The sequence below is a fragment of the Thamnophis elegans genome, chromosome 4 (genome assembly GCF_009769535.1).
Source record: "Thamnophis elegans isolate rThaEle1 chromosome 4, rThaEle1.pri, whole genome shotgun sequence".
In the NCBI taxonomy this organism is placed as follows: domain Eukaryota; kingdom Metazoa; phylum Chordata; class Lepidosauria; order Squamata; family Colubridae; genus Thamnophis; species Thamnophis elegans.
The window spans coordinates 105,983,610-105,996,045 of record NC_045544.1 but is presented as its reverse complement, the minus strand read 5'-3'; the positions used below and the strand labels follow the sequence as shown (position 1 = coordinate 105,996,045).

General features: G+C 40.1%; 1 pseudogene; it reads left to right on the top strand.

Moving 5' to 3' along the window:
* Window positions 1-11,446: 11,446 nt before the first annotated feature.
* Window positions 11,447-11,552, top strand: LOC116508543 (annotated as a pseudogene).
* Window positions 11,553-12,436: the final 884 nt, after the last annotated feature.

Genomic DNA, 12,436 nt, shown 5'->3' with positions numbered 1-12,436 from the left:
GTATGAGGTATAATTTGGAATGTATTATTTACCATCCTTCACACCTGCTATGACACCACCTTATTTTCTCTTTCTTTCTTTTCTTTTCTCCCTCCCCCCCTTCCTTCTCTACTTCCTTCCTTCCTCCTCTCCTTCCCCTTCTTCCTTCTCTTCCTTCTCCCCTATTCTTACCCTCTGTCTTCTCCTTCTCCTTCTCCTTCCTACCCTCTCTCCTTCTCTTTTCTCCCTCCCACCCATCTCTCCCATCTTTCATCTCTCCCTCCCACCCATCTCTCCTTACCTCTTTCTTCTTCTTCCCCTAGTGAGAAGGCTTTGTACCTGTTTCCTGCCAGTTAGAACCAGGTCTGGTAATTCCAAGGGTTATTTTTTGTTGCCTGTGTCTAAGTGACCAACAAACAAATGGTTAGATTTAAGTTCAGTTTAGCTTAGAGCAACTCTACATCTCCCATAAGTAGCCAGTCAGTTTTATTTTGCTCGGGATTTAGATTTTTTTATTCTTATTTAGATTTTTCTGAGAAATAATTCAGAATCACCAACAAATTGGTCAGAATTTGCAAGCATTTAAACATATGTCACAAATTCTTCCTTATTTCCACTCATCTATTTCCAACATCTTTTTCCAATAGTTTTTCTGTTATTGTTCTGAGTCCCATCCTGGTGGTTATTTTCTCCTCAGTCTATATCACTGAACTGTCTTTCCTATCTGCTAATCTTATGATAGTAGGTAGCACTGGATTATATATGACCGACACTAAATAATGTCCAGATGTTTACATTATTTAATATTGATACTATACAATGTAAAGTGTTTGTGTGTAATGGTTTAGTGATTAAAGATGCTGAACTTGTGAGCTCAAGAGCTAACAGCCTAGGTTCGAAATCCAAGCTCCGTGCAACAGGGTGAACACCTATTACTTGCCCCAACTCCTGCCCAGCTAGCAGTTCAAAAGTTTGCAAATGCAAATAGATTAATAGGTACCACTTCAGCTCCAAAGGTAACAGCATTTCATGCACCTTTGGCATATAACCATGCTAGCCCCATGATGATGGAAATTGTCTTTGGGCAATGAAAACTTCCTTGGCCTAGGAATGGAGAGGAACACCATGCTTTAGAGTTTGACATGACTGACAGGGAAAGCTCTACCTTTACTACAACACAACGCAAGTGAATGAGAGAATGCCTTCTATGTGGGTGTACCATTCTGATAATGAGAGAATTTCCTATATCTGCTGTTTGTCTTCCATCAATTATGATGAAGTCAAGCTGACCAGGGTCTCTGGAATGCATTTCAGATCATGTTGGAAAGGATAAATCCCTTTGGCAGCTTCTTAAATTGATCATTATTGTAATTTCGCTTTTTATACTCCCACACCGACCCATATACTTTTATGTATGCCACTCTCCCCACTATCATAAACATGGCCAAAAATATTTTTAAAACACTGTTACTATCACACTGTCTTTGCCTACACCAGAAAAGTCCCTAAAGCAGTATTTATTTGTACCTTTGAGAACAAATTATTAGTTTCCATGCTTCAAAACTGTGAAATAGCTCAGACTTACCAATAAAACCTAAAAGAAAATGTTATATAAGCTTTAAATTTATTTTGCAAGCTACTAAGCAGTCTGTAAAACTTTTTATGGCTCCTGGTCAGTGGTTAATGAAAAAGCTGGCATTCCATCAACTGCTATTATCAGTGCAAGAAAAAAAGGAATATTTTATAGCAGATAGATGCAACTTGGTACCCAGATGTCTCAGATTATAGAGCCCACCAGGATCCCACACAAATCATCAGAGTAATCAATGCAGGTATATAGCCTTGGGGAAGTACACCTTATGGAATCTATCCATCATTACATTACAAGAAACAAGAAATGTATGTATTCCTTGTAACATTCTACAGAGTTGTCTGAACAAAACAGAATCTAGACTAGTTTTAAATAATTTTTCCCTGAAAATGTATCCTGAATTATTGGTAAGGAATCTTTTCCTCTGAAACTTTAAAAAAATGCTCCCCAAACACAAAGACACAATGATACCCCAGTTTTCAACCATTATGATAAAGGCAAGGAACCAAATAAGCTATTTGGAACCCACCCTGATTCAAATGTTTTGTTCATATATTTTTGTTTCAGAACTATATTTGTGCATCATTCTGTTTTTTTTATTTTTGCATGGAACTTCTTTTATAGTGTATTCTTCCATGTGAACCACCAAGAAAGATCTTATTATATTTATTTATTATATATTATATTGATATTGATTGTTTCCTGATTGCTTATTTGTATCCTATGACTATCATTAAGTGTTGTATCTTTTGATTCTTGACGACTGTATCTTTTCCTGTCTTTTTATGTACAGTGAGAGCATATGCACCAAAGACAAATTCCTTGTGTGTCTATTCTATTGTGTTGGCATACAAATATATTTAATATCATGTATATTGATAAAAATGCACTAGGTGGTTAACTTTATACTTTGCCAATTTTCTTGAGTCCGATTGCTGTAGAAGGAGTAACTGTAGATATAACGATAATTTGTCTTACCTTTTCTTTGGCACTTAAGGAAGTATAGGGGAGGTCTTATTTCATTTTTTAATCACAACAATTTCTCTATATTGATCATATAGGAGAAAATGAAACTGACCAGAATGTAATGGTATGTTGGTTCAATGTTCAAATCCAATGACATTGATTTTTCAGCACCTCATGACCTAACTACAGCAAGGCAGTAGTAGATTATAGATAAAAAGCTAAAGATTTACTCTGGGTCTCCTTTGTGCCTATGATTTGTTTAAGAGACTGCTAAAACTGGGTTAATATTGGTTCCACCACAAAACCGCAGAGGACAAAATCGCGCTCGACGAAAGCGCGCATTTGATGTCATCACAGCGCGACGAAAACATCGCGCTGTGATCGAAAAATGTAAAAATAAAGCGAAAACCTTACTCTAACCCCCCCAAACCTAACCGTAACTCTAACCCTAACCCTTAACCTAACCCTAAATGTAACCCTAAACGTAACCCTTAACCTAACGCTAAACCTAACGCTAACCCTTAACCTAACGCTAAACGTAACCCTAACGCTCTAAGCCTAACCCTAACCCTTAACCTAACCCTAACCCTAACCCTAACCCTAACCCTAACCCTAACCCTAACCCTAACCCTTACCTTTATGTGAATCGGCTTGCTTTAATTTTAATTTTATTTCAATTTTTAATTTTTTTCGTCGCGCTGTGATGACGTCAAATGCGCGCTTTCTTCGAGTGCGATTTTGTCCTCCGCGGTTTTGACGGGTCACGTTAATATTCTTTTACCTTGCTTCTCAGCACAGAAACATGGAGCACATCACAGTTAGTATTCAACTGGTTTGGACCGGTTCAGATGAACCGGTAGCAGAGATCGCGGGTTGGCCTGCCCACCAACCTTGGCTCTATGCCATTGTATTTAGGCACATTTTTGAGATCAGGTGCATGCGTGGAAGGTGTGTGTGCACACAAAGCACATGCACTGAAGGCTGGGTCCATGCACAGAAGGTGCACACATGTGCATGGCGAACCGGTGGTAAAAATAAACCCACCACTGGATCACATACATGGAAGGATTCTAAGAGATATCAGCCACCAGAGATAAATGGAGATTGGGTACAGAAAAGATGACTGAATGACATACACATCAAATACCCCCTATGACTGAAAAGCTCAATAAGAGATTTGTTGAACTGAAATATTGTTCATCGAATGAGACGCTGGCATGCCTTTACCTGGGGAATGATACAAAACTTTTGAGAGATTATAGGAGTTATAGAGTATCATAGCAAACCGAAAGAGATTGTATTGGACCTCTAATCCCTAAGAGTAAGTCTAAGTAAGTGGGTTCAAATATTTTTGAGGTCACCTTTTTCTACCTTTCTCCATGTATGCAGAGAAAATACATAGCACAAAGAAGCTGTTCACTGTGACTTTCAGTTTTAGCCTCAATAGGGGTCAATTTATAGAACACGAGCTCTACTGTGATTTCATGACTTTTAAGCTCAATCCATTTTTCTTATATCTCAAAAGATATGGCTTTAGACCTAATTTTCAAAGCATGATATTTCTGTAATATTACAACTCCTGCTTTTCCTCCATAGATTTTAATATTACCCCATGGTTAGAAATGTTTTATTGATTCGTGCCTACAGTACCAGCAAATTTCATTTCATCTATTCCAGCTGTAGGAAGAATCAATGCCAATTTACTCTTCTTCATTTATAAGTGACCAAGGAGACATAATGTCAAATTTTAAGAGGAAAATATGACTACTTTTAGCACAAAATGTAATTCCAAAATGCAGTTAGCTCAACAATAAATAAGGGTAGTTGGGATAAATATGCCATTAACATGCTTGCTTTAAAAAAAAAGAAAAAAGAAAATGAGATGGCTGAGCATTGTAACAAAAAGAACCACACTCCCAGAATTTAGGGCATAGGAGCCATTCTAAAATCAATCATTGTTTCATATAAACCAATGGTTTTAAAACTTCCATTCAATCAAGTGATTTCACTGTTTGGATCACACTATGAAATGAACTTTGTTCTTTCATTAAAGCACCAAAATTGACATTTTAAAAAAATACTAGTCTTTCAAATGGGCATTTATTGCCATTTAAAGGGTCATATAGAAGTTCTTTAAAATGTAAGTTCTTTATTTAAATTTAGGTCCACCACCTAAATTTAAGCAGCAGCCCCAAGCCTGCCGATCACAGCATTTTTTGCATCAGGGCATGCTGCAAGAGGGAGGGAGTGAAGACCTTTTCTGGATTGCTGATGGTGGAGGTGTGGGCCCGTCACCCTATGCTCAGCAAAGCAAGTCCAGGGAAGTCCAGGGAAAAGGTCTTCACTCACTCCATCCTGCAGCATGCCCCTATGTGAAAAATGCCAAGATCGGCAGGCTTGGGGCTGCTGCAATGTCCAGGGAGACTAAAACAAGCCACGTGCCTTTCCCAGACGCTTTCGCGGCTTCCCAGAGCTCCGAGAACCTTCGCACTCTCCTCTACTCCTCGCAACTGCAATAGACGTCCAGAAGCAGTGGGGGCTGCCAGGCTGGAAACCCAAGCCCCATTAGCTCCAAAAGCTGCTTCTTGACAAAGAAGTCTAAGCAAAGGAGAGCTGGGCGGAGGAAGGGGAAAACCCTAGTGAGGGCTGCTGGAGCTGCATTGCCCCACTGGGTTCAGGGATTTCTGCCCCTCATGCTGTGCCTGCCACTGCAGCCCCACGCAGACCTCTTCAGGGTGCTGGGCAACCTGGTTCTGGGGATTTCAACCCCCCAAAAAGACTGACTGTGCTGCAGAGGGCGGGCATCCGATGGGATACCAGCAGTGCTAGGAGCTGGGCTGCACATGGAGGAGCTGGCGGCTGGGGCTCCCTGTAGCAGTGCCAGCCAGCATGTCCCACAAAAAGAGCCCCAGAGGCAAGGGGGGAAGCACCACACCCTCCTCCACCCTGCCTATCACCCAGCAACATGCCAGCTGCTGCTGCTTTGTCAGGTGGGTCGGGCAGGGGTACAAGCGGAGGAGGCAGCCAATGGGGGGGGGGGTGCTGCCCAGCCAGCCCTCCCTCAGCAGCAGCAGCAGCAAGTTCCATGACATCACCTTCAAGATAAGCAGCGGCCACAGGCGCCACTTGGCCAGGACAGTGGGGCTAGCCCAGTGCCCACCCAGCCACCGCTTGTCAGGCAGGCGGGCAGGTGGGCAGAAGGTTGCCCTGGCCCGACCGGTGGCTGGCGCGAACTCCCCTTCTGTTCCTTCTTCTGCGGGCGACGCTGCCTTGTCTTTGACAGCAGCCATGTTTCCAATTGGGGGGGGGGGAGAGAAATCCTCTGCATGGATCCCCGCAATTGGAAATGAGGTGGCTGTGAAAGATGTATGGGGTCTGGAGCCCATCCACGGGGAAAGGTCCCCCTTATGTTTCTTGTCTTCCAGGATGGGCTCCAGAGTCATCGCTAGCCATGCAGAGCCTTGCTGTGGCTCCACGCTGTTGAAAACATAGGCTCGTGCGCACACACACACACACACACACACGTAAATTACAGCCTTGGAGACTTTCCCCCAGGGAAAAATGCTGCTGCCAGGTACTTTTAACCTGTCATTGGTACACAAGGTGACCACAGTATGTGTGTCTGTGTGTCTGTGTGTGTGTGAGAGAGAGAGAGACTGAGAGAGACAGACAGACAGAGAGAGGCACAAAGAGAGAGACAGTGAGAGAGGGAGGGAGGGAATCAGAGAGAAAGAGACAGACACAGAGAGAGAGAGACAGAGAGAGAGAGACAGAGAGGGGGAGGAAGGGAGGGGGGGAGAGACAGATAGACAGACAGAGACATAGAGAGAGTGACACACACATAGAGTGAGTGATTAAGTGAGTGAGTGAGTGAGAGACAGACAGACACACACACATATACACACAGAGTGACATAGAGAGAGGGGAATGGAGGTGAGAGAGAGAGACTGAGGGAGGGAGGAAGAGAGACAGAGACAGACAGACAGAGAGACCAGTAAACGCTGAGCTCCATCGAGTCACCCTGATTCTACCCCAAATTAAGGGATTAAAGGATCATAAAAAGGAATCCTGTAAAGCAGTGTTTCTCAACCTTGGCGACTTTAAGTCCTGTGGACTTCAACTCCCAGAATGCTGGCTGGGGGATTCTGGGAGTTGAAGTCCACAGGACTTAAAGTTGCCAAGGTTAAGAAACACTGCTGTAAAGCAACAGTGTAACGTTTCTAACACTCATACCCACCCTTATCCCTACTCCTTGAACAATTTCAAAATATGGATTTCTAAGTGAAGGAAATATGTTGACATCATTCTTGAAAGATAGCACGGTAAGCAAAAAGTAACGACTTCAAAAAGCTTTTTTATGAGTTTGGCATGAGAAACTTACTTTCCACTTGTCACCCATATTATTTCACAGAGCTTGTGATACCATAAGAGCCCCAGGGGAAGTTCTTAACATTTGGATGAGCTGATTCTTAGTACCTGGGCCCTAAGTTACAACATATCGCAAAATACAAAAGGCTTTAAGTCATTAAAACAGCACTTTGATTTATGCTTGGAAATATAATGTCAACTAAACCATTCCATGATTTAGACATCTAAAGAATATATATCCAAACATCCAGAGAACTGAGACATAAATCGATAGGAGCACACCATCCCTGTATTCTTCTCTTATTATCAACGTCCCATTTGTGCAATGCAGTCCCTTAGGCCTCACTTGTTATGTTATTTCCAGTCACAAGTAAAAATCTTGGTATTTTCCCAGGCATTCCTGTTGGCATTTAATTCAATAATGCTGTTGCTTTTATTATTCTATATCAGTTTGATGTAATATAATAATTAGTAATATATTTAATTTATATAAGGCCCAACTCCCAGGAGTAGCTATATCATATGTCATTAATAAATCACAGGACACTGTGCAGGACATTGGGTGTCTTAGAAATGCAGCAGAAAAAAAATCTACTAGGCTTTTCATGCAACTTTTGTTTTTTTTTCATGTGGTAATTATAATTCACACTTTTATGTGTGAAGATTTTTGGATCTTGTTTTGCTGGAAGGAATGATGGGAATCAGACTTTTAAGATTTTTCTTGCAAGGTTTAATATCTTGGCTTTGATTGCTCTACAAAATGATAGCTTAGGCTTAGTGTGGACAAGACTAATTCTCTTCTGATACCTTTGAGATGATAGACAGATTTTCTGATGAGCTATCTTTTCATGATGCAGCAGCAGGAACTTTAAGAGCCAAATTATCCAAATTCTCCTCTTGGCATCCTGGAGGTTCAAGCAAAGCCTTTTTTACAGGAAATCAATATGTTAACTTATGCATGATTTAAAGAGACAGTAAAAAACCCAAAAGAAGTATTTATTTATATCGGGCAGTGTTTCTCAACCTGAGCAACCTTAAAATGTGTGGACGTCAACTCCCAGAATTCTAGGAGTTGACATTCACACATCTTAAAGTTGCTCAAGTTGAGAAAGAAGGTACAGAGAGTGTGAATCTTTATCATCTTCCATTTTGTTGCAGAAAGTTGGCTTAATTTTTATAAATAAGCAGGCAGGCCTGCTGAGACCAGACAAGATGTCAAATAAGAAACTCTAAAATTAGCCATTGTCTTCATGGTCCACCATTATTAACTTCAAACAGATCCATTCTATTTTGCCTATGCAAAAAAGAAGGTCCATCCTTTATTTTCTTTCATCTTTTTTTTTCCTTGCATATTTTTTACTTGCATTACATTAGTTCTTGCAAAAGAATTAAGTGTAACAAGCCAATGTTGCATAAAACTGCCAAATCCTTTCTTTTGAAATGTATAAAACCAGGACACCCGTTGAAGACACCAAAAAAGTCAAGATGAAATTCCAATGTTGTTTTTCCTCTTATGCCCAAGTCAATCAGACAGGGGCCAACCTGAGTCCCATTTTAATAATATCACTTTTCAGGACTTTCTGCCCTTTTTACTTACATAGCTGTTTCTAAATATTTCCTTCAAGGCCATCCCTATCTATATACTACTAAAACTCTCAGGTCTGTTTGACTGTTTGTAATTGGGTGAAGTGATGCATCAAAGGCCAGCAAGTTTTAAAAACATACTTCAAATGAGCTAATTTACAGAATTCAAAATTTGGGACATAAGAAATCCATGGGACTGGAATTTGACAAAGTTGTAATCACATCAGTTTTTCTTTTTTTTTAAATTTGTTTATAAATTTTTATTTTAAACACATAAGCACATCAACAAAAACAAACACATAACTTAAAAACAACATAGGAACAATAAGTTCCATCATATATCATACCGCAGTTCCGAATCGGTTTCTTTGCAGTTAGTGTTTTCCCTACTATACATTTCTATCTTTAATTCATAATCTCCTTATTCGTTATCCATTTTTATGTACATTTCTTTATTTATTTAAACTTAGCTACTTATGACCAAATATTATTTACCTATATTATGCTTTATATTTTTACTGTCATTTATTCTCTTACATACAGTTATAGATATACATTCACATAATTATTCTTTTTCTTTGCCATTCTTATATTATTATTATTCCATTTGAAAGGTTATAAGGTATAGTTTAAAATGCTTTGTTTACCATCCTTCGCACCTGCTAAGACACCACCTTGTTTTCTCTTTCTTTTCTTTTCTCCTTCCTTTCCTTCTCTACTTCCTTCCTTCCTCCTCTCCATCTCCTTCTTCCTTCCCTTACCTCTTCCCTACTCCTATCCTTTTTCTTTTCCTTCCTATCTTCTCTCCTACTCTTTCTTTCTCTTCCTCCCTCCTCTTCTTCTTTTTCTCTCCCTTCCACCCACCTTCCCTTACCTCTTTCTTCTTCCCTTACCTCTCCTCCACACTTCTTCTTCCTCCTACTATCTCTCCTTCTCTTCCTCTCTCTTCTCACATCAGTTTTTCTATGCTGCCACAGTCAACCCTCACATGCTTATTATGCCAACTCTTCCTGCCAGCTTTCTACACAGAAAGTAAATGGAGCAGCTGGCATGAAGTTGGAAGTTGTTCCCATTCCCACTGTTTTTTTGCCTGCCCATGCTCATTCTGTTTCTCTGTTTCGGTAAGGAGATATCTCTGAAACAATGATCCAATGGGTAGCATACAGGTAGTCCTCCATTTACAACCATTCATTTAGTGTCCATTTGAAATTACAATAGCAATGAAAGTTTCAATGGAGATTCTCAGTCATCCAGGCCATGGTTATCCCAAAGGTTCTTTTTCAAGAGACAACTGGACTTTCTGTTTTTTCTTTTGCTCCTCATCCAAGAAGTTTCTTCAGCTCTGGCTGGATGGTAGGGAATGGAAGGATTTATACTCCTTGCAAACAGCTGGTAATTTGTATTCTTTTACAGATTTGTTGAGGCCACCTGGTGATTTATCTGTGTCATTAGGGTCACCTGAGTAGTGCAAATGGGTGTGGAGCCTTCTTGGAACTGTTGAAAGACTGGAGATAGATGATGTTATATCCCTCCCCCTCTGTTGATACAGGGCTATTCAGTTTGATATAGATGGCCTCTTTGACCCCTCTCTGTCGAAAATGTGGACTTTGCTATCTTTTAAATGTAGATTGATTGCAGAATTTGTCCTGATGTGTTTGTTCTCTTATGTTGTGCCACGCGTTTATGAAGTTGTTGTTTTGTTTCCCCAATATACAGATAAACCCCCAGGTGGCCTCAATGACTCTCTAAAAGAATGCAAATGACCAGCTGTCTGAAAGCAGTATAAATCCTTCCATTCCCCACCATCCAGCCAGAGCTGAAGAAGTTTCTTGGATGAGAAGTGAAACATCTTCAAAGAAAAACCAGAAAGTCCAGTTGCCTCTTGAAAAGCTCCATTGGGACTACAGCAATGAAAAAAAACCCTTACAACTAGTTCTCTTGCTTACAGCCATTGCAGCATCCCTACAGTCACATGACTTGGCAATTGGCAAGTATTAATGATGGGGTGTTGTAGTACCCTGGAGTCATGTGATTGCCATTTGTGACTTTCCCACAAAGCTTCTGATTAGCCAAGACCATGTGGGAAGCTGGATTCACTTAATACTGCATGACTCATTTAACTGCAGAGATTTGTTTAAAAACCATGGCAAAAAAGATCACAAAATCACGCATGACTTACTTAACAGCCATTGCATTGCAATGAAAATTCTGGTCTCAGCTGTGGTCATACATCAAGAACAAACTGTAGTTTAGTAGAGCTTAAAAACTTGAAGAGATTGGAGGAAAGTCAGCTAGAGATAGTAATACTGACCTGGGAGGAATGTTCCATTTTATTTTATTTTTTGCTGAATTTGTCATATCAACGGAAACTTCCAATCTCATCTATAATAGTAAGTAAAAGTGTTTACAATTGCTTTGACAATATAACACCGTAGAATTTTTTTTAATATATTCTGCTCATTTATTAACAGAAATGATTCTTATATAATTTTCACAGTTGCATATGATCCAGCCAAAAATAAATTCATCACTTTCTATGGGCAGGAGAGAGGAAAAGCAGGAGAGAATTGTGTCTTCTAGTAGCTGCATAAACATTTCACAAATTCATAAACATTATTCTGAACAGTTTTTTAAAAAAATAATCTGCTAGGTTACAAGGGACTGAGAATGGAAAGCAGGGCAGGAGTAAGCCCTGATTTATCCTTAAATATTTTTTTTAAACCTTGTGATATTCTTTCCTCTTAAATTCACCAGGACTGTGAAGAATGTCAGGCAACTACTGTCAGCACTGTACAGAGGTGGGTTCCTACCAGTTCGCACCTATTCGGTAGAACCGGTTCGTCAAATCTACCGAACCGGTTAGAAGAGGTTCCACCAGTGGACCCGGAAAGCAGGCCACACCTACAGAAGAGGTTTCAAAAAAATTTGGTCCTTGGATATGATTATCATGCTTATATTATACTCTGGTTTCTCTTCAGATCGTATAAATCTTTCGCCTTTTACTAAAGATTTCCGTGGAGAGGAACATTTATGAGTTTCCATTAATTTTTTGAGGCAAAGAGCCGAGGTGGCGCAGTGGTTAAATGCAGCACTGCAAGCTACTTCAGCTGACTTCAGGTCTGCAGTTCGGCTGTTCAAATCTCACCGGCTCAGGGTTGACTCAGCCTTCCATCCTTCCGAGGTGGGTAAAATGAGGACCCGGATTGTTGGGGGCAATATGCTGACTCTGTAACCCGCTTAGAGAGGGCTGAAAGCCCTATGAAGTGGTATATAAGTCTAACTGCTATTGCTATTGCTATATTTATAAAACTCAGTGCCTCTGTGAAAGGTAAGGATGACTACTGCGTTTGTGGTGAAATCAGAACATTGTGTGTGTTAAAGTTGTTTAATGCAAACCAAAGATGCCTTTTAAAAAACAAGTTTACATCATATTCTTATGTATGCCAGTGCTGTGTGTGAGGTAATTTAAGGTGGTTCTGACAAGTGTCGTCGGCATCTTCATATCCGGTCACATGGGCAGCAAGCCACTCCCATCCGGTCACATGGGCGGCAAGCCACTCCCACAAAGGAGGCCACACCCACAGAGTAGGTTCAAACAATTTTTGAAACCCACCACTGGCACTGTAATACCATGTTATTAGTATTCATGCCTCATCTGTGTGGCAAATGGAATAACAACCCTCTGCTTGAATTTTATTCCATGGATTGCTTCATTGCCAAAGGAAAACCAAAAACAAAATTATTCCGCTTATTGTTCAGTTATTGTTAATGAAAACAAATGACATGTTTTCTTAAAGTAATTATAAACTCCATGCTAAGAAATCTGAATTGAGTTATGCTAGTCTTATTAATTCCTCTATCATTTCTCCACTGGAAAAATAATTAGGTTGTCCTTTTTAATTTTTTAAATGCGCTTAGCATAAATGTTTGCTTTTTTAAAAAAATGTA